The 23,605-nt window shown below is 42.2% G+C and overlaps 1 long non-coding RNA gene across 2 annotated transcripts in view; it reads left to right on the forward strand.

The window, feature by feature from the left end:
• The first annotated feature begins 6,117 nt into the window (after nucleotides 1-6,117).
• LOC141766726 (uncharacterized) overlaps nucleotides 6,118-23,605 on the forward strand; it is a 50,019-nt gene continuing 32,531 nt past the window's right edge. The window contains exons 1-3 of one of the 2 annotated variants that reach the window (XR_012593675.1): nucleotides 6,118-7,525; nucleotides 7,669-7,696; nucleotides 14,077-14,310. This is a non-coding gene — a long non-coding RNA (uncharacterized LOC141766726). The remainder of the gene's footprint in view (nucleotides 7,526-7,668; nucleotides 7,697-14,076; nucleotides 14,311-23,605) is intronic. The other variant, XR_012593674.1, reaches the window with a different exon arrangement.

A 23,605-nucleotide genomic window follows, 5' to 3' on the forward strand; every position in this document is an offset into this window, starting at 1 on the left:
TCTCTCTGCCTCCTCTCTCTCTTTGTCTCTCCTCCTCCTGTCTCTCTTTGTCTTTCCTCCACCTCTCTCTCTTTGTCTCTTCTCCTCCTGTCTCTCTTTGTCTCTCTGCCTCCTCTCTCTTTGTCTCTCCTCCTCCTGTCTCTCTGCCTCCAGTCTTTCTTTGTCTCTCTGCCTCCTGTCTGTCTGCGAGGTGTCTCTCCTCCTCCTGTCTGTCTGCCAGGTGTCCCGGCTCCCTCGGCTCTGAGGTTAAATGGGGAAAAGGTTTTGGTCAGCTGGAGGATATTTTTAGACTGGAAGAGACCGAGAGAGACAGAAAGAGACAGAAAGAGACAACCCTGTTTGACCTGTTTACTAAAGCTACTCCTTATTTTTTTTTATATTTATCATCATCATATTTGATTTATTTATGTCCTTGTTTTTCATAGCCTGTGTGTTTATATATTTGCTTTGTGCAACAATGACTAATATGTGAAATATCATTAGAATTAGTTATTTTCTGTGTGCTGTTCCCAGTGAGACTCCAAATTGAGCTCCGGGTCTTTAGGCTTCAGGTATCGATGTGTCTGGTCCAGCTCTCCACCCCAGTCGGCTTGGAAATGGTGGAGGTGGCGCGGGGAAGATGTGGCGGGTTGTTGGGGGGGTAGAAATCTCAGAATAAAACACGATGTCCCCCCCCTCCTCCTCCTCACTCCTCCTCACTCCGCCTCACCCCAAACACCCCCTTCATCCCAAACACCCCCAAACACTCTCAAGCCCAACCCCTCTCTGCTTGCCGGCTGAATTAATTTGATACTATTTTTGAAAGTCAGTGTTTCTAAGGGAAACCTAATGACGCAATGACGTCAATGCAGGTCAATAGCACACTGCTGGAGAAGAGGACTAGAGAGAGAGAGAGAGAGACAGAGACACACAGAGGTGGTTGCAGGTCTCGTTGCCACAGACACTTTTTTTCCAAATCCCCGTCCCTGTGTTGAGACATGAATGCTTCTCTGCTCCTGGTTTTATAGATGAATTCCCAAATCCCATCCACGCGAGCTGATGCTTTTTTTTCTTGGTGCCATTGTAAAATTGTGCCAGATTTATTCCTTCCTTGCGCCGATAATAGCTGCGGACTCTCTCTGTCTTCTCCTGCCCCATTCATGCTTTCCGTCTCTGTCTGGAAGTCATTCATGCACACACACACACACACACACACACACACACACACACACACACACACACACACACACACACAGACACAGAGAGAGAGACGCGCACAGCCAGGGAGAGAGATAGTCTATGCAGTGAGAGAGACAGTCTATGCAGTGAGAGAGACAGTCTATGCAGTGAGAGATACAGTCTATGCAGTGAGAGAGACAGTCTATGCAGTGAGAGAGACAGTCTATGCAGTGAGAGAGATAGTCTATGCAGTGAGAGAGACAGTCTATGCAGTGAGAGAGACAGTCTATGCAGTGAGAGATACAGTCTATGCAGTGAGAGAGACAGTCTATGCAGTGAGAGAGACAGTCTATGCAGTGAGAAAGACAGACAGTCTATCCAGTGAGAGAGACAGTCTATCCAGTGAGAGAGACAGTCTATCCAGTGAGAGAGACAGTCTATGCAGTGAGAGACAGACAGTCTATCCAGTGAGAGAGACAGTCTATGCAGTGAGAGATACAGTCTATGCAGTGAGAGATACAGTCTATGCAGTGAGAGAGACAGTCTATGCAGTGAGAGAGACAGTCTATGCAGTGAGAGATACAGTCTATGCAGTGAGAGATACAGTCTATGCAGTGAGAGAGACAGACAGTCTATCCAGTGAGAGAGACAGTCTATCCAGTGTGAGAGAGACAGTCTATCCAGTGAGAGAGACAGTCTATCCAGTGAGAGAGACAGTCTATGCAGTGAGAGAGACAGTCTATGCAGTGAGAGAGACAGACAGTCTATCCAGTGAGAGAGACAGTCTATCCAGTGTGAGAGAGACAGTCTATCCAGTGAGAGAGACAGTCTATGCAGTGAGAGATACAGTCTATGCAGTGAGAGAGACAGTCTATGCAGTGAGAGAGACAGTCTATGCAGTGAGAGAGACAGTCTATGCAGTGAGAGAGACAGACAGTCTATCCAGTGAGAGAGACAGTCTATCCAGTGTGAGAGAGACAGTCTATCCAGTGAGAGAGACAGACAGTCTATGCAGTGAGAGAGACAGTCTATCCAGTGAGAAAGACAGACAGTCTATCCAGTGAGAGAGACAGTCTATCCAGTGAGAGAGACAGTCTATGCAGTGAGAGAGACAGACAGTCTATCCAGTGAGAGAGAGACAGTCTATCCAGTGAGAGAGACAGTCTATCCAGTGAGAGAGACAGTCTATCCAGTGTGAGAGAGACAGTCTATCCAGTGAGAGAGACAGTCTATCCAGTGAGAGAGACAGTCTATGCAGTGAGAGAGACAGACAGTCTATCCAGTGAGAGAGACAGTCTATCCAGTGTGAGAGAGACAGTCTATCCAGTGAGAGAGACAGTCTATGCAGTGAGAGATACAGTCTATGCAGTGAGAGAGAGACAGTCTATGCAGTGAGAGAGACAGTCTATGCAGTGAGAGAGACAGTCTATGCAGTGAGAGAGACAGACAGTCTATCCAGTGAGAGAGACAGTCTATCCAGTGTGAGAGAGACAGTCTATCCAGTGAGAGAGACAGACAGTCTATGCAGTGAGAGAGACAGTCTATCCAGTGAGAAAGACAGACAGTCTATCCAGTGAGAGAGACAGTCTATCCAGTGAGAGAGACAGTCTATGCAGTGAGAGAGACAGACAGTCTATCCAGTGAGAGAGAGACAGTCTATCCAGTGAGAGAGACAGACAGTCTATGCAGTGAGAGAGACAGTCTATCCAGTGAGAAAGACAGACAGTCTATCCAGTGAGAGAGACAGTCTATCCAGTGAGAGAGACAGTCTATGCAGTGAGAGAGACAGACAGTCTATCCAGTGTGAGAGAGACAGTCTATCCAGTGAGAGAGACAGACAGTCTATGCAGTGAGAGAGAGACAGTCTATCCAGTGAGAAAGACAGACAGTCTATCCAGTGAGAGGGACAGTCTATCCAGTGAGAAAGACAGACAGTCTATCCAGTGAGAGAGACAGTCTATCCAGTGAGAGAGACAGTCTATCCAGTGAGAGAGACAGTCTATGCAGTGAGAGAGACAGACAGTCTATCCAGTGTGAGAGAGACAGTCTATCCAGTGAGAGAGACAGACAGTCTATGCAGTGAGAGAGACAGTCTATCCAGTGAGAAAGACAGACAGTCTATCCAGTGAGAGAGACAGTCTATGCAGTGAGTGTCTCTCTCACTCGCTGTGTGCATGTGTGTCTCTCACTGCATAGACTGTCTCTCTCACTGCATATACTGTCTCTTTCACTGGATAGAGTAAGAGAGACACACACAGAGAGAGACAGTCTATCTTTGCAGTGAGGTTGAATCTCGTGGCACGCCTCTCCAAATTGCGTAAAGTCCCTCTGATTTGGTGGGCTCTTTCTATCAGCTGGCTCACATTTGTAACTCTGTGTACTCTCCTGCTCCTCTCCAACACCACCAGCAGCTCCACCACCAACAGCTCCACTCCAAAACCCTTCACCCCTCCCAACACCTCCACCACCTCCACCCAACCGAGCAGCCAACCCACTTTTCTTTTGAGCTCCCTGAATCCTGAATGGCATCGCCAAATATTTCAGTCAGCGACCAGAACAGGAGGAGGACGCACATCATCGGACTGACCTGCTGTCTCCATCCTGACGCAGGAGGAGAAGAGGCTGCCTCTGCTTTCTACACCTCTCTGGTGTCTCCTCTTTCTGCGCAACAACCTCTTCTTAATAAATAGTTTAAAAAGAGAATCTAAAAGGTAAGTATTTTCTTTTGTATAGATGCATCAAACCAGAACGTGTTGTACTATAGCTGTGATGTGTAGCAACTCAATATAGTGAGGAGGAAGTTTGCAGTCAGACCATGCGGAGATATTTTGGGGACTTAGAGTCTCGGTGATTACAGGTTGATCTCTGCACGAGCAGGGATGTTGTGCCAAAGTCAGGTTTCATAGTCTGGAAACATCCTTTTTGACACAAATTATCTAAATTATGTGAGGATGTCGGTCTTTTGTGCGCGTTTTTGTGAACATTTTTATGGATTCATGCCTTGTAGAGATAACTGAAGCTCTTAATTAACCATCTTTTCATCCAAGTGTGACTTTATTTGGGTTCATCGCAGGGCATGCTGCTGTTTGCACGCGTTACTATCTCTGGGAACGATCAGATTAGGATATAAACACAGGAATAGTGTATTCAGGAAGGTTTTTTGGGGGTGTTTTGTGTGTGTGTGCATATTTACAACGGAGGGGATTTTGCAGACACTCAAAGAGAGCTGGCTGCGGTAGTGCGTAGGAGTATTCACGTGTTGGGGATCCTCTGCTTTAGGCTGCTCTGCTCTGCTCAGATGCCTAGTAACAACTAACAGAGAGGCAGAAAGAGGGGGCAACTTTGGGGAAAATGTTATACCCTGTTTCTAATATCTGTGATATATATTTTGTTTCTTCCACGTCGTGCCAATAAAGCAAAATGTGAGAGACCCTCATTCTTAATGTGTTACAGATCATCTTTAGAGGTAATTAAGGCGCCTTTAGTTCTCTCCACTTGTAAACAACTTTCCGCAGCGGACTTGCGTCAGTCCACACGTGTTGCCAGCCACCTCACACATAACATGTTGTCTTGTAATTGCATTTTGCAAATCATGCATGTTCTCTTAACTTTACCATGCATTCGCTGAAGCAACAGCATCAGTTTCAAGTGTGTTGTGGCTGCTTTTGTGCAGCAGGATGGAGATTATAGACACGACAGACGGACTGAGCAGTTCAGCACCACGGACAGCTCCTATAGCTCCTCAGTGCAGATTTCAGCTGCGTCCACATTATCACCACTGAATAGGTAAAGTTGATTTAAACACAGTCGGTTGCAGCTTACTTTTAAAAAAGTGGTGGTTTTCCTTCTAGAGTTGCAGTAGTTTGATACCATGATAGCCTTTTATCTTGAAAATGGATGTCTTGAAGATATAACATGTTGTCTTGTAATTGCATTTGCAAATCCTGCATGTTCTCTTAACTTTACTTGAAGCAACAGCATCAATTTTCAACTGGCTGTGAAGTGAGTTGTGGCTGCTTTTGTGCAGCAGGATGGAGATTATAGACACGACAGACGGACTGAGTCGTTCAGCACCACGTACAGCTCCTATAGCTCCTCAGTGCACATTTCACCACCGGATAGGTAAAGTTGGTTGCAGCCTAGTTAAAAAAAAAAAAAAAAGAAGTGGCAAAACATGTGTTTTTCTCTACAGTTGCAGTAAATTGATGCCATGATAGCCTTTTATCCTGAAAATGAATGTCTTGATGATGCACATCAGCCTAACAGTTTAAGTGTAGGTGTTCATAGCTGTTGGCTTGGTGCAGTTAATGCGAGGAAAAGCACACCTGCTGTAATGAATTAGATGTGACAATGAGTCGTGTTCAGTCCCTTATCGTTGTGAGATGAAGTCGGAAAAAAGTGTGCAGCGGTTTGCAACTTGCAGGAGTCAGGAGTGCCTACTTTTTTAAAGGTGGTATGGGTGGAGGTGGTGGTGTAGAGGATAAGGAGGATCTCTGGCTGCTGAGTTTGTCGACACCATGTGGTGATCTTGGCTCACTGCACTGAGGAACCTCGGCTGCAACTCCCATTGATACTGCTCCCTCTTTGATTGAATGATTGTGGACTACAGGGAATTGTATGTGTGCATGTGTGTCTATGTGTGTGTAGAGTGGCTCGTGGTGGTGGTTTGTGTGCGTGTGATACTTGACTATATGGACTCATCTCTTCCTACTTCGGCTTGTTTTTGTGGAAAACAAAGAGAACCAGACAGAAATAGATGCCAAAAACATTCAGAGCATAAAAAACTGTTCTTTATTATTCTGTGATTTCCTTCTGCTGGTTTATTAGTGTCTTAGAGAGGACATGTGTGTCTGTCCCTATACATGCACTCGCCAGCAGCAGTCACGGACATACAGTTGGCCTACAGGCTACAGGGATAAAAATAGCACAAACCGAACCGATGCGACGGGCGCAGCCCTTTTTCCTTCTCAGAGACGACTTTTCTAGGTAGCTGCCACTCAGTGGATACTCACTTCCTCCATCTCTAAAAAACACTATCCACCCATCCCATCCTGTTAAGTCTCGTGCATCTCCACGCTGCACGAGTGCAGATGGACGGCGTGGTGTGTGTGGAGAGAGGGTCTTACAGTAAAAGGTGTTAGAGATATTGAATGGGGAGGTTTGGTGAGAGACAGAGAGACATATTGTGGAGGGAGGTTTGTTTGTGCGCCCTTTTTTGCATGGACCAGTGTGGGTCTATTCCGTGGGTGAGCTGGGTCTGGTGCATGGATGGAGGAGATGGAGATGGAGGATGCAGCAGCTCTGCTCGCTTCGTTTTCCTCTCATTCTGCTTATAGGGACACCGTGTTTTGCCCGCCAAATGCACTGGATGCTGGGATAAAAAAAATGCTCCCAAGACCAAAACAGCACCAACGCTTGGTGGGGGGATATATAGAGACAAGAGGAGGAGGAGGAGGGGGAGGAGGAGGAGGGAGGTTGGATGGAAACCCAGATGCTCCAGCATTACAGGAGGGTTTTTACCAGATAACCTTCTTCAAAGCTGCAGTTTCCACGAGTCCACATTAACCCACCTGTAATATTTTCCTATTTTGTCATTTTCCATGGCACATTCTGCGCAGATCTGATCACAGAGTGTCTTTAATCAGCCTCTCCGGGCTGTAAAGTGAGAGAATCTAAACGTGACGTCAATGCCTAGTACTGACGCAGCCCTTCAAAAAAAAAAAAAAAAAAAAAGGCTTTTTATTTATTTATTTTTTTCCTTCTTCTTCTCGTCAGCAAAGCTTAATTACTAAAATTGTTCAGTGCTCCGTCGACTAAAAAAAAAAAAAGAAAGAGAAGATCCCGCAGGGAGCGTCGGGTAATCCGCGTTCATCAGTATTTTTGAGCTGTTTTGCGTTCATGAGTTTGAGCTGCTGAAGAAGTGACGGCGGGACGAGAAGCTTCTGAAGAGGGCGACAACACATCACATATTGTCGATGAATATTGGCAGCGAGGACGAGTCCCAGATTGTAGCTGTATAGAGGTTGAAAGTAGTTTAAGGAGGAGAATGGAGGAGGTGGTGCTGCTGTTGGAGGCACATTGGGTTTCTAAAAAAAAAAAAAAAAAAAAAAATCACTGCAATGATGCAACGGAGGGGAATCGGGTTCTCTTGTGCAGAGTTGGAGTTGGAGAGGCAAAATTAATTTACATTACATGCACTTCACGTAACGTTCCTAAGCGATGCCTTTCGTGAGTGTTTTTTTTTTTTTTTTTTTTTGCTCGTACTGTGACCTAAAAATAGCATCATAGTTTTGATCGTGCGCCAGAAATAGACAGACGGGTATCACTTGTATATAAAAAGGGAGGCAATCCTGAGACAAACTTGGACGTGCCACTGTAAGCCAACATAATAACAAATGGTGGACTTAATCTGTTGCATTTCTTCCACACTCTTGTTGCGGCTTTTCCCCACTAAACATCTCAATCTCTCTCTCTCTCTCTCTCTGTGTGTTTTTCCTCTTTTCTCTCCAGGTTGGAACAAGGACGTGGCTGCACCACGGTGAGTGAGACCATGTTTAATTCCATGTACTTTTGTGTGTATTTAGTAATGCATGCTCCTGTGTTGTTCTCTACCTCCTCCTCTGTCTCATGCACGCACAAAAACCCCCAGAAAAACACGTGACTCCTGGTATAGGCATGGATTTTATTGGCATGCTTTACGAGCCATGTTTTGACTGTAGAGCATATAGTGAGCAACCCTTCCTGCAGAGTAGGAATCACCCCTTTTTGGTAAATAAGCAAGTGCAAAAACTCCCTTTGTCTGTTGGCGCTGTTGAGTCTCCATCACATATTTATTTCTCTCCCTGCTTAACCGCGAAAAGCAAGGGGAACCCTTCTCTGATGAGCGCTTAAGGACGCCTTTTCCACTCCGTATTCTTTTTTTTTTTTTTTAAAGAGGAGTCGTGTACTGACAGAGAAGAGGAGGAAGAGGAGGAGAGGATGGAGAGTGAAGTGAAGTGAAGGAGCTGTTGCTGCAGCAGAGACCAGAAGCACCGCATGGGGAAACCCGGGAGCTGTCCAGCAGCAATGGTGCTGAAACATCACCAAGTGGCGGTAGTGGGCTGTTTCTGATGCTGCTGCTGATGGTGTGTTTGCCTGTGTGTCTGTTTGTGTGCATGCATGTGTGTGTGTGTGTGTGTGTTGCTCCTGGCAGTCAAAATCTTTACTCCTGTTTGGAAAACCCAACAGCATCTATTCTGAGTGAATCCTTCTTTCCTGAAGCGACGTTTGGAGAAGAAACACTGAAGCATCCTTTAAAATCGCCTGCTCTAACTGAACTGAGGGAAGACATTTGGCTGGAAAAAATATGTTCCCGCCTGTATAGTTTGAACGGCCTCATCGGATGCAATAGGCAGGCAGGCAGGAGCCGGACCGACTTGGATCAGCTCTTCCTCTGCTCAGTCCAGTCTTTTCTTCCCATGTCTGACCGACTCATCAGCTTCATTTCTTTACCTTTTTTTGAAGTAGAGCAACTCACGTGAGAATGAACATGAAGATGTGAAGCCAGTGTCAAGTTTGCGTAGGAAAATGTTTTGAGAAAGTAGCAAAAATAGTTTTCTGTGTTCGAGTTCTGCAAAGATGCGTCTACAACTTCAATGCTCTTAATGTGGTTTTTCATCACAATAAACTTTGCGTCCAAGCGACCAGGAGGGCGCGCAAGAGGCTCAGTGAGCGTCGCTTATTATCGCTTCTATACTCCAAGAAAGAGTTTGAAGGAATCACCTTTTCAATTCAGGTTATCAGTGTTGAATTAGAGACCCGGACCTGCAGCTTGATGAATATAGGCTATACAGGACACCAGAACCGCGCTAAACCCCCGAACCCATCAGTCTGTGCACGACTTTCACCAATTTTCCCAGTATTTTGATTTTACGCGATGCCACAGATGGAGAAAAAAAACAACCCACCACATCGACCACCTGTGTTTGTCATGCAAAATCCCGATTCACCTGCGATACATTCCTCCACCTCCCCAAACACACACACACAGAGAAAAAAACAACAACAACTCATTCATGTCATTCTTCGTCGGTCAAAACGCGCAACTCGAGGGGGGGGTGCAGATCTTTGCTCAATAATTCAATACCGAGCGTGTAATTTCGGTGGAAAAACAACACGGATTCCCGAGTCGTGACTGCTAAAGTGAGTAATGTGCGCGTTGGCTGCGTCAGGAGAGAGAGAGGCAGTCACTGTGCAGAGCATGCAGACGGTGGGGGAGAATCGTGACTGACTGGGTTGCAAATGAAAAAGACCACCCAATAAAAAAATACCCACACCAGGAGGAGGGGGGTGGGGGGGGGGAGGTGGTGGTGATGGGGGGGCTTTAGACTCTGGGTTTGCATTAACCATTTCCCTAACCTCTCCCCCCTCACCCCCCCCCCCCTTTCAATCCCAAATATCTCCGTCCTTTCTCCCCAAAGCTTGTTTTTAGTGTGAACCCTGCTGTTTGCTGGACTGGCATGCTGGCAGCCAACTTGAATGCAGACGAGTTTCATCAGTGATAGTGGGGCGGTGTGGATGGAGAGAGAGGAAGAGGAGGAGGGAGGGAGGGAGGAGAGGAGAGGAAGGGAGGGGGGGGGGGTATATGTTTGGTTCAGGATCAAACCTGGTTTAAACAAGGAGGGGGGGTCTGGAGCCAGATCCAGATCGTGACCCGGCCTCCACCTCGGTACAGTAACTTGCATGGAGGAGAAGTTGAGGGTTGTTTTATGGGAGGTGAGATATCACTATGGCTTCTGACAAAAACCAATGGAACTGTTGCAGGAAATTAAAAAAAACAAAAAAAAACAGGTAAGTTCATCCATTTGATTCTTATACTTTGACCAAAAAAAACAACATTAAAGATTGTGTGCGTGAGAGAATGAGTGCTTTACGCTCGTGCTTTAACTCTTGATGTGATGCTCAGCAATGTGTTGTTATTTTAAAAGTTGCAACATTGTTGCTGTAAAAAAAGCTGTTAAACCATCATAGTGGTGATATCATTTGTCATTCTGTTTTGGTTTCAACCTTTAAAAATCGCTGTAAACTGACTGAACCATCGGACTGAGTGTGCAGTCCGGAGACCCCCGCGTGGTTTCCATCAGTGGTTTCCTCCGGTGAACTCTATAGGTGACCACGGAGTCGCCTCAGATGCTTTCTTGTTGCTGATGTTATGATGCGATGTGGATGATGTGCAGCTGTGCGGAGCTTCACACTGTTATTTTCATTATTGTATATTTTTTGCATCTTTTGCATTCTCCATAATTTGATGTCGCTTGTGTATCTGGCTCTTAGGGGCGTTATTTGTGATCGGGTGATAAAAATGGCTCATCCTTTGCTGTCACATATCTTGTTTATTATTGTCATCAGTGTTATTTATCACGATATGGAGCGACGGTCAGTTTTTTTAGACGCCCTGTAAACGCAAAAAAAAGAAAATGCATATAAACAAACATCTAAATGCTCATATCCTGACATCAATGCATATATACACTTTCCCTGGTATAGATCACAATTTTGGTTAGCCCTGTCTATTTTTTTTTTTATTTTTTTTTTTCAAAAAGGGGGGTCCCTATATGAGCGAGACACCGATTGGTTGATGACGAGGTTCGGTTCGTCCAATGAGATGCCTCCCTGCTCTCTATTTATTGCCAGCAGTTTTACAGCCTTGCTCTCTCCTCACTCACCCAGAGCTCTGGAAGCGGCTGCAGAGAGGAGAGCATCACTATAACGGAGAGACACACAGCAACGGACCATGCAGGGGATATAACACACACAGAGAGAGAGAGAGAAAGAGCACTGACAACAAAACGCATCGATGCACAGCTCCCAATGTTTGCACATCCGAGCGTTTGGATAAAATAAAAAAAGGAGAGGAAAATATGAGGTAGAGATAGAGGAGAAAGGAATGAATGAGAGAGGAGAATCAAACTGGAGAAGGAGTGAAAGGACCTTGGACAGCGCTCAGTTGCAGCAGCAGCTTTTGCATCCGGAGACCCCTTTTTCTCTCTTTCTCTCCATCTATCCGTGTGCATGTGTGTGTGTGTGTGTGTGTGTGTATGCATGTGTTGGAGGGACATGCTCGCCTCTGGTTGCAGATGGCTGGAGATACAATCAACCGAGCCGGGATGGGAGATACATTCTCGGATGCAAAGAGAGAAACAGACTCTCCGGGTGTCACGGAGTCTCCAGCAGCAGCAGCAGCAGATAATGTCCTTCACGAATCTTTTTGCGGTCTGGGCTTGCTGTTCATAACTATTAATCTGGGAAGCCCTTACCCCAAAAAGCATTTGCGGAGGGCGCATTCGACATCGACATCTGAAGACAGACGGCTCCTCTCCTCCACTCGTGGATTTTTTTTTACAATCTTTAATTTTTTGAAGAGGCTTGTTTTTTCCTCTTTTTTTTTTTTTTCTCCTCGAATTTTCTTTTTGCATTAATGTCGTCCTTATTTGCTCTTGTTATTCCCGTCATTGCCACAGCAGTGGCGTTTTTATCACGGTTTGCTTTTTTCAGCCCTTTTATTATACGTGTGTCATTTTTTTTTTTCTAGTCAACAGTTTTCTTCTTTGTTATAGAAATTGTGGCGAAGCTCTGCAGCCACATCGCACCCAAGTTTTTACTCAAACTCTTGCGTGCATCAGTGTATAAAACGAAAAGATGATTCATGTCAACAAACATCTCGTCGGACCCAAAACTTTGAGCAATGCAAGATTTAAGTCATTTCAGCCAAACACCCCTGTCCCAAACTGAACCAGTGACAGTGGCCCCCAGCAGAGCAAAGTGTAAACACGGGGGGACCCTTTGCAATGAAGTTGCACGTGGGCAAAACAGTGGAGGGTGTGTGTCTTTTTGGAGGGTGGGGTGCCACTATCCCTTGGACGTCATTGAACCCCCTTCAAAAACATAATGTGGGAAACATGCACACACACACACACACACACACACACCCCTGTAACCAAAGTACATATGCAAGGGATTCCCCAACAAGCTCAGATTGGCAGCTGGAAGAAGGAACATCTGCAAACACTGACCGTGTAGTGACTGTGCGTGTGTGTGTGTGTGTGTGTGTGGAATCGCACACGTGTCTCCCTCCCAGTTTTGTGAATAGTAGTTAATCCACCTCAAGCATCACCCACCACTGTTCCCTGTCAATATTCCCCACAAATATCACACAGATAACCGGACACGACCACGTCCGTTCAGCCTGACCCCAGACTGATTCAACACCCAAAAACCCTTAAATTTGTGCAGCTTAACGACTCAATCAGTAGCTATACTCATAAGTCGTGTAGCACATCAAAACTCTGGCCTCCTCCTATATCTATCTACATATATCTATATCTATATATATGTGAATTATGAGTGATGTGTGCACACAAAGTGATCACACTAATGAAATAAAACCCACAGATGAGCGGTGCCTTCCTGAAAAGACAGAGTAAAAAGAACAAAATGAGATGCAATTCAATTTAGCCTCGAGAAGAAAAAAGCACATGTAACTTTGTGCTCAGTTTGTTCTCTGTTATCCCATCACAGCTGAAGGGAGCGTCAGTGTAAACAATCACGATTCATGCTCAAATATATTTGCAAAAAAGTGCCAAACAGCAGCCAAGTGTAGTGTTAAGATGGAGGAAGTGTATACGTCTAGTAATAAGTGACGTGCACTGTGACATATAAGACCCCTTTTTACGCTGCAAGACCTACAAGTTGCAGGCCTGCAATATATTGTCAGGGTCGAGAAAAAAAAGTGCACGTCAGAGAGCAGAAAGTGACGTAATTCAAAATTAAGCCTGGTCTCTATAGGTCTTTTGGTGACGACGTAGAGTTACACAGAAAAGAAAAGAGTCACGACGTGCAGCGAGCAAGATGAACACACCTTGCAAAAAGAAAAAAGCATGCGTCTATGTAATTTCCGAGAGTGCCATGATGTGACCCAAACCCATGAGCAAAGCAGCTAGATGAGGCTGCGCAGAAGATGCAAAAAACACCTTGTTGCAGGTGGCCTGTTAAAGCAGGACACGTATCATTAATTAACTTTGACAAGACAAAGCAAAATCTGGAAACGGTGAAACAGACAGATGACGTTATTGTCTATAAAGGGAAACAGTGTGACCTCTGACCTTTGGAGTCTCCTGCATCTCTTTCCGTCTTATTAGCACGTATAACGACAAAAAGACAAAGTTGTGTGCAGGATATGGGAGGCTGGTTATCTGTTGATCTGTGACTCCCATGCAAACTTAGCCATGCATCATTTAAAGGTGACGTAATTGTTGCATATTGTATAGGTTTGTGTCAATCTGGTGCGTAAAAACTGAGACTTTTTTGAACATATAGTGTATGTTTGTGGTTGTGTTGTGCAGTCTGATATCCACCTGGTGCAGGTGATAAAGTTTCCCCACCTCTACCTCCAAACCACCCTGTACACCACATCTAGGCCTGCACGCACAGATGAACTTTATCCTCCTGAGACCCAGCCCATTGACATGTGTCCTCTGTAGTTGACATTTTGTCCACATGCATATCCTCTTACTCTTCTGACCTACTCTATCAACCCCTGGTGTATTATAAAGAGGGACATCCTAGGCTTTCCAGTGATATGGCATATGTGTTGTTTTTTTTAAATCAATTTGAATGTATTCTTAGTTTAATATCACTCTACAGCCATAATCTGTTCATTTTGTTTTAGTCTTTTCACTCTGAAATAGTCCTGTAGTCCACTATACAGTGGACAAAAAAAATAAAGTTTAATAAGCCTAAATTGTTAAGATTTTCTTTTAACCCTAAATAGGAAGGAAATCACAAAAAAAGTAATTGGAAGACACTTTTTTTAACTCGGTTCCCAGGAGGTTATAATCGGTTTAAATCTCACCATGCATGTCTTTTCTTTCTGTCTTGCAGGAGAGAACAATGACAACAACAAAAAACAGAGCAAAGATGGAGACGAGGTGACTTGTGTGGACCTGCTGCTGCTGCTGCTGTTGGAGCATCCAGATGTGCAGAAGAGAAGAAAAAAAAGAGGACCCACGTTTTGGATGTTTTCACCTCGGAGTGCACAAAGAGAGAGAGTGAGAGAGAGAGACACCGACCGACCGACCGACCTTCCTCCTCCTCCTCTTCCTCATCCAGAGAAAGGTAATTGAACAGCCTGCGATGTGTTAGAGGATGACGTCAAACCCAAATCACCCTTTAAATTGCATTTTGCGTTATGATGCTCGTTATGACTGCTCGGTGCGTTTGAGAGCAGGAGTTGTGTGTCTGCGCAGAAAGCTTCTGGTGCTGGATCTACCTTCTCTTCTTTTTCTTCTCATTTCAACTCATTGTAGTCCTTTAAAATTATACACATGCCAAGAAGTGTAGTGTCGCCTATATGTTGAATGTGATATGTTATATTGTCTCAAACGTAGAGATGATTTGTGTTCTTAAGATGGTGTCAAACACATCTAAAAACGATGCGTAAAAGTAGCAGCAGTTACATTTTCTTCCATTTTCTTCTCATTTCAACTCATTGTAGGCCTTTTAAATTATACATATGCCAGGCAGTGTAGTGTTGCCTATATGTTGAATGTGTTACTGTCTCAAATAGATGATTTGTGTTCTTATAAGATGTTGTCAAATACATCTAAAAACGGTGTGTAAAAGTAGCAGCAGGTACATTTTTATACCGGAATAATAAAAAGGAATATGATATATATCTATAGGAGAGTCTTGAAGTGTGTGTTAGTGGTTAAATAGTTTGGCTTCTGGTGCTGGATCTCCTTCTCTTCTATTTCTTCTCATTTCAACTCATTGTAGGCCTTTTAAATTATACATATGCCAAGAAGTGTAGTGTTGCCTATATGTTGAATGTGTTACTGTCTCAAACGTAACAAACACATCTAAAAACGATGCGTAAAAGTAGCAGCAGGTACATTTTCTTCTCTTTTTCTTCTCATTTCAACTCATTGTAGGCCTTTTAAATTATACATATACCAAGATGTGTAGTGTTGCCTATATATGTTGAATGTTATATGTTATATTGTCTCAAACGTAGAGATGATTTGAGTTCTTAAGATGGAGTCAAACACATCCAAAAAACGATGCGTAAAAGTAGCAGCTGGTAAATTATATACCTGGATAATAAAAAAGAAATATTCCTATGATATATATCTATAGGAGGGTGTTGGAATGTGTCTTAGTGGTTAAATAGTTTGCCTGGTATTTCACATGTCTTCTTATGTCAGTATAAGATTCCTAATCAGGATTGTTGTGATCTTTGAGGCGACATTTTGCGCGTTTTGTCATCCGGATTTGTGAATCGTGCTTTGCTGTAGTCCTGTATTTTCAACATAACTTTTTCCATCATATGAATATATATTATATTTTCTGATAATGTGGCAGAAACTCGTACACAGGCCCATCGCTTGCCATTCAATCTGACATTGTAATTGTTAGATCTAAAATCATCTGGTTGAATTTGGGAGATTTTTATTTGGTTGGGTCACACTGCAGCTGTATTTGTGCATCAGTGTTGGATGTAAAACTATGTGATGGACAAAGTTATTTGGTGATTATAAATGTTCATTGATGATATCTGAGCAGGTGTGAGAGCACTATGCACTATATGACTGACTGTAACATCCACTGTGTCTGCTGCTTTAGACTTCTTTGTTTTTTTTTTGGCACCATGGAGCTGTAAAGTCTCCTCCCAAATACCTGCTATGTCACCTCTCAGTGTGAGTCATCATATCGTCGACAGTTCAGGCAACACCTCGACGTCACCTTAGATTTACTTGCCCTTGTAATGACGCTGTAGTTACCAGTACGAGCAGAGGAGGAGCGCGTCGTGACCTGGTGCAGCAATCCAGGCCAAAATGTCTGTAATCTAACAAAGCAAAACGTCCCTCCCTGTTTCTATATAACAGGTTTTATTACTGCATTCATTATCAATTTCCACTTTACAAAGAGTGAGGTAGAAGGATATGGAAAATATGATCATGTTGGTGTATAACTTATGTTGGCTGGGAAGGTCAATAGGCTCGCCCTGACCTGACTGTTGGAGACATTTCATGGCAGCTATTTTGCATCCCTGTTACATGTGATGGTGCATTCAGGTGCTCCTATAAACCCCTGCTCCTAACACAGGAAGTGGTCATCACACAATCATATGCTCTTGCAACAAAATGGATGCTATAGATGTTTTAGCATGTGTGTGCTGTGTAATCAGCTAATATCCTACAAAAAAAAAACATGATCTTTGCAGCAGTAGTATTTTTGAAGCAGTATAGCATTGCTTTTTGTAACATATTATAAATTTGCATCTTGAATGCTGCTGTAAGTATAAAATTACATGACAGGTTCGGGTCATTTCTCTAGGCTAAAGTTAGGGTAAGTTATTTTAGGTCAGGCTTGTTCACCCAAATGACAAAAAAATCTATTTTCTTACGTACCTCTAATGGTATATACATGCAGATATTTTTGCCCCAAAACAATGGCGGTGAATGTATTTTTGTTTGTGTTGCTCGCAGCATTGAAAAAAAATATATTTACAGTGTCCTCATATATCAGGATAATCCACAAAACACACTGTCAACAGTTGTCTATATCTTCGGTAGAAAGTAGTTCCAATGAAAACTGTTGACAGAGAGGTCTGTTTTTTATCCAGAGTAACATGGAGACTGACGCCAGAAAGATATGTTGGTGTTAAATTTCCCTATGTAATTTTTCCAATGCTGTGAGCAAAGGGGCGTCTCAGAGTCGGATCTCAAAACAAATCCTGGACAAATAAAACCAAAGACATCTGCATGGCTAAGATGTACGTGAGAAAATATGTTTGTTTGGAATTTGGGTGAACTAACCCTTTAACCTTTGTACCTAAAAAAACAAACTGGCCAAATTGAGTCCTCACAGTTCTCATTTTTTGCACCAATCATATGAATAAGAGAAAATATTTTTTTCACAAAAAAATATTTTCATGTGAAAAGCAGCTTGTGTGTGTTTTGTATTTCTTAAAACACACACTATTTTGTCTACGAGCTATTTGGCGTTTTATAGAAATTTGGGCTGGGTGATACGGCCAGAATCTTCTATCCCGATAAAGGTATTTCACTTCTCGATAACAATAAATATCACGATAAAGCATGTTTTTTGGTAATTCAATAAAAACATAGTCTATATGAAATAACCACATGGTAAATCCTATGTGAATTAAATACTTGACAAATGAAAAGTATTTTCTCATTTTATTAAGAACTTCAGTGCAAAATGAACAGAACAGTTTCAAGGGAAATTATAGAGAAAAAAAAATATATTTCCAGCTGTACACTGACTATGCGTACATGAATGCACGCTAATACAGAGTAATCAGATTAAAGCTGAAGTAGGCAAGATTGGATCAAATATGATTAATGAAAGTTATTTTTATAAAACGGTCGCTGTATCGTGACAGTAGTACAGGTAACAGGTAACCTGAAAAAAATCATGTGACTCTGTGTCCTCCGGTGCTCCTAACGGCATCTGCAAGATTTCACTTGTTGAAAACAAGCAGTAAGAGCTGATCTCAGGTCTGCTGTCTATGAGACCTGGCTGTCAATCACTCACGAACTCCGACCACACGGTCAAACTAGGCAGCGCTGATCAAATATGAATCAATATTATGTTACGTTACTGTGTATTTCTCTCCTCAGATGTTTTCAGAATCATCTTGTAGTGCACGGTTTAGCTGTAAAATGAGAAAGTTTGTGACGCAGCCACCATTGTAAAATCTGTTGAAAGAACACCAAGTTCTGGTCACATGACCGGAGCACAGCCAATAGGAACGCTCTCTCAATGAAATGACCTGTGATTGGTCAAAGTTTCCCGTCACGGGCTAGATTTTCTAAAGCCTGAAAACAGAGCCATGAGGAGGAGCAGAAGTCTAGTTTTCTCTCAGAACACTTGAATTACAATATGCTGAAAGGTTATTATGGGATTTTTGCCCAATGATGCCAAAAAAATATCCTGCCTATTATCAATTTAGACGATGTAATTGTGTATCACGATATCTCGATATATGATTTCATCACGATATGAGTCAATTGAAAGATGATATATTAACATATTGAATTGTCGCCCAGCCCTAATAGACATTATTCGCTGCTAGTTTGGTGTCGTATACCGCTGTGGTGATTGTTTACTCCCCCTGACCTCTATCACTTACATGTCCTTAAACGTGATGCTTGTTGTTGCTTCCTCAGAAAAATTAAATCACAATGATCCAAGTGGGGATGCAAAATGGTCCAACCATGCAATAGTGGGAATTGTTTGGTGTGTATTTTCTATCCTATTGTTCAAGTGTTCAAGCTATTGACGTCATGGTGACACTGTGGCGTCATTTAACAGTCATCAAATCATCACATAGTGTTGTGAAAAAAATAGTTTGGCTGTTTTAACTTGCACATTTAAAACACTGCAAATAGATTCGAGGTCAAAATACAGTAACACTGTGCTGGAAGATATACCCATAATCCTATCATAAGTATCTATAATGACTCATGATGCTCTAAATATCAATAATTACTGTAAATTAAAGCTTTGATGGGACGTTTTAATAGCCTTCATACCATCTAAATACCATGATGTATGGTTTACCTTTAAGTGTAGAGAGCACTGCTGTCCTGACGTCACCCCCACCTGTGTGTGTGATAAATGACGGCATGTCCCTAAATATCCACTGACAACACTGTTGACTTGTTTAATACGAGCAGTGCAAAGCTATATTTGGGGAGATGACGTCATGGTTCAAACTGAGACCGAGGGGCTTTGAAGACGAAGGCTACAAAAAAAAAGACAAATCTGGGTCCTATCGACAAAACACCCAGTATGTGCTGCATTAAAGTTTGTCATCAAAGATAGGAAATATTTATTTATGCATGTATTTCTTGCAGATTATCGAGCTGCATCTATTTGTTTTTAGCTGAGAAACGTCATAGTGTGGCTTTACAGGGATGCTTACATCTGCTTGAAGACCACATGTGGATGCAGCCAGAATTCATGTGGTTCACTTATTCCTTAAATGTGTCTTTTGAGATAAAGTCATCAACGTCACCAATAGACAATTTAAAGTATAAACACAAATGATAATGATTTATTTTTGTGACTTTTTGTTTTTTCGCAAGCCCCACTGAAATCACACGTTCCATGCCGTGTAATCTGTTTTATTCACAATGAATGACGACACATTTGCTAAGTCCACCTCAAACCTCCATGTTGGATTGAAGTTTTATGTCACCCTTGAGAATTAATCATTTGTGTGTGTTTTTGGGGGAGGTTGTTTGTTTTATTTGCAATTGTAAGAAAGAAAACTGGCATCGTTGGTGTGTGTAGTTGGGTCATAATGACACCTTGCATTTGATTCTCAGTGTGTAAGATACTATTTGGGTACTACACAAAACATGTATTTTAAAAATGTGATTTTAAAAGGATAAGGCTGATGAAATTCTACATTTCTGTTACAATGAAAAGACCAAAACCAACAATGACTTGATCCCACAAACAAGTATCTCCTGTGTAGCCAAAGCCTGATATATATCGTCTTCCTCTGTGCCACAGAGCTCCATTGTTGTCCAAAAACATTAAAAACACATAATTGTGCCAAAGTGCAACGCTGTCACAAAATTACGTTCCCATACAGCTATACTTCTCAACTATGCTTCGAGGGTAATGTATTTTCTCCCAGATTACGGTTACACTTTTAAACAGTTTAAACACGTGATTAAGTTGAATCCAACAAAACTACTTGGTTAGGTTTAGTAAAAAAAACATCCTGGTTTGACTTTAAATGACTACAGAATTGAAACAAAACACAAAAAAATGCAACAAAACTACTTTAAAGATTACATCAACATCAAGATTAAAAAAAAAAAATGAACATTGACTTTTAGTTTCACACCAGACGCAAACAGCGGTCTGGGTGAAAGTTGACCTCCTTCCTACGTGATTATTCCTACTTGACTATCATTACAAACATATTTGTGATACGTCGAAAACAATCGTAATCTGCGACAAAATACGTTTCCCTCCAAACATAATTCACAATGCAGTTTTGTTGTATGGGAATGTAATTTTTAGGAGACCAGGTTGCACACTGTTGCACTGGATGACATGTTCCTTCCTCCTTTTGAGTCATATTTTACTTTGCCATTATTATTATTATTTTTTTATTTTTATTTTTTTCTTTCTCTTGTGCACAAGGTCTCTCGGTCCTCGCGCCCTGGTAGTACACCAGAGCAGCAGGGAATGTCGGTGGGGCCCGCGCACACGGCCGACAAAAGCTTAATTTAGTTTACGCGGTCCTCGGCGTCTTGATACTGATTCACAAGGCACCCTTTAGTGTATTTATGAGACGCACCTGGCTGTCAACTACCTTCAACGTAAACCCATGTGCTTCATTATTAGATGCTCAGATCACCAGACGTAGTATAAAGAATGAGAAAGTCCTCTTAAGGGCGTGAGGGAGGTGTGGTGGATCGGTCAAACACAGAGGACCGTGCATTCGTGTCCCGTGTGAAACCAAAAGATGAGTTATTTTTATTTTGACGTTATGTCACGGAGTCACGTGACGTTATGTCTGTAGCTTAAGTTAAGTGTACTTATTTTAAGCCAAACTTTTTTCTGACCCTAACCAAATAGTTTTGTTGCCTAAACCGACCGTTTCACGACCTTAATCACACATTCCAACGTTAACCACGCACGAACATTCTGCGTCGAGATACGACACAAAAGGCTGCCCTTTCTGCCCAAGTTTCAAAATATGACGAGTCGGGATGAGGTCACATTGGCCAGAAGTAATCTAGTGAACCAGATGCGTATCAATCTGCGACTGAAAATAGTCCTCAACAAATACACTATAGAGAGGGGAAGTTCCGGTGGACCACCATGGGACCTTATTTCGGAAAAAATCTGTACAGTAGTTAACGGCGAGAGACAAATCACAAAATTTGTGTCACGAAATTCTCATTTTGTCGTAGGTTTGTCGTAGTATCATTTAGTTTATCGTGAAACCACTCGGCGAACTACATCTCTCGTCACCAACAACTTAGCTATGTTGTACGCACGAAACGTTATCTTCCCTGATGTGTTTTATCCAGCGACTCCTGGTCTTTTTATCAGCCGGGAAGTGAAAGAAGGAGCAAAACCCGTTGCTTGTGTGAGTTCATCCCAGTACGAAACACATATCATCAAGCATCATAGCTTCAGAGAGAGAGACGTCACTTACGCGACTTTTGGGTGTGTAGTCTTTCTAATTACGTATTTTCACAGTCTTATACTTCAACAGTTTTACAACAAACTGTGACTTTCTTGACTTGCAAAATTATCTTTTAAATTGACAAACATCGTACGTGTGATTCATACGTACACATACATTCACACAATTCAAGCGTCATCAAAATTACATTTGTCTCTCGCCGTTGACTATCATTCATGTTTTTTTCCAAAATAAGGTCCCATGGTGGTCCACCAGAAGGGACGGGACTTCGCCTCTCTATTCATCCTGTTCTTCTTCTACCTGTTTTTAAAGATTTGAAGATTTATGTCTATGATTTGGTCTTCTCATGGGATTTGTTAGCAATAAGAAAAAAACTGCAAAAGTCCTTGTTCATTAAGAATCTTAAAATGACCATGAAGTGAGACATTTATCATAATATAAATAATCTGTCGTGATTGCTAGGTGCATTCATAATTGTTACAGTCAAAAATTCCTGTATAATTTCCACCATTTTTCCTGACACACTTGCTTTAGATTCCAACGTTAGATTAATTTACATGAACTCTGTTTTGTACATAATCTGCAAAATCTTTATTTCATGTCCCACAGAAAGTGGCCAACATAATTTTTTTAATCAATCTTATTAAGATGATGATAACGATGTGACTTGTTGCCTCTCAAAACTTGTGTACTTAAACTATTTAGTAAACAAATTTTCCAACTAGGTGCAAATGAATCACAAAGTGGTCAGTTGTGAAAGAGTTTAAGATTTTAATGAAACCATACTTTTTTTAAGCCAACTGTGATGGCCACCTCCGCTCACACTGCAGTCTTTATTGCTGCAAACTTCCACTGTTGGCCTGACCGTGGTGTAGACTCTTTACGTTGAAGTGACGAAGCCCTCCAGCAGCTGTAGTTATTATGATGGGAGCAAAAACGGAAGTTGGGTGATGTTATTATAGAGCGACAAAGCCTGTGTAGGGAGGAGGTTGGGATGGATCAACCCAATCTCATGGGAAGGCTTATAAGTAGCACGACTTTACAAGAACATTCGGCTTGTATGAGAATGCCTTTTAGCCTTTTCGCATGTCATTTGTACGTCTCTTTACGTATGTAATTTGTACACCACTCAACAAAACTACGGTAACGGTTGCAGTAAGGTTTAGGCAACAAAGCCACTTTGTTAGGTTTAGGAAAAATATCATAGTTGGACTTAAAATAAGTACGTAAACTAAGTAAAATACATACGGAAACAATGTAACAGAAGAACAGAAAGTACGTCGCAAGCGTCAATAAAAAAACACGTAACAAACGTCACTAACGTAACTTCAAAATAACTCGGCAACACTTTGGGACATGAACCCCGGTCTCCTTGTTGAAAGTTCTGTGTTTTTTGGACCCGCCCACCATCAACGGTCTTTCTCTCTTTTTATTCTACGTCACCAGCTCTGAGTGTGGCATGTTTACTCAGATGCGTTTCCATTTCAGTCAATACAGACTAGTACGACGGAGTATTAGGGCCACATTGAGGGAAAAAAATTCTGAGATTTCGAGAATAAAGTCATAATATCACCAGAAAAAAAGTCTTAATTTAATAAGAATAAAGTCATACTATTTCAAGAAAAAAAAGTCGTAATATTACGAGAATAAATAACTTTACGAGAAAAAAAGTCGTAATATTATCCTTAACATAAATCATTTTGGTTAGACATTAATTGTTGATTTTTTTACCACAGAAGTGTGAGAAAGGTTTCTCCAAATCAGAAATTTGAACTAAACTTTGCCGTGTGTGATGGTCTCTGCCTCTTCCAACTTTGGCGCTAGCGGAGGTTCTTGTTCCCACAATGCAATGCGTATTTAAAAATACCGGTAAAACTCCTGTGAAAAATCAATACAGAAAATTCCTTCATATTAACACGGTGTATTGGCCTGTATTTTTACAGACTTTTCTTAGAGTGTATGGTGCTTAAATGGACCGATAACGCCTATTTAATGGCCGGATGCTCTGACTGGCCGTTTAGCTTTATAAATGAGTGATTTCCTCCAAATTTTCATATCCTATTTCTGGTTAAAACAATGGAATGAAAATGGTTGCCTACTTTGTCTTTAGTTTATTTCTCCACTATTGTCTGTGCCTTATGAACAGAGACTACTGACTAGATTTGGTCTCACAGGTGCAGAACATCCCAAGTTCGTTGTCGTCTT

This window comes from Sebastes fasciatus, chromosome 4 (assembly GCF_043250625.1).
Source record: "Sebastes fasciatus isolate fSebFas1 chromosome 4, fSebFas1.pri, whole genome shotgun sequence".
Classification (NCBI taxonomy): Eukaryota; Metazoa; Chordata; class Actinopteri; order Perciformes; family Sebastidae; genus Sebastes; species Sebastes fasciatus.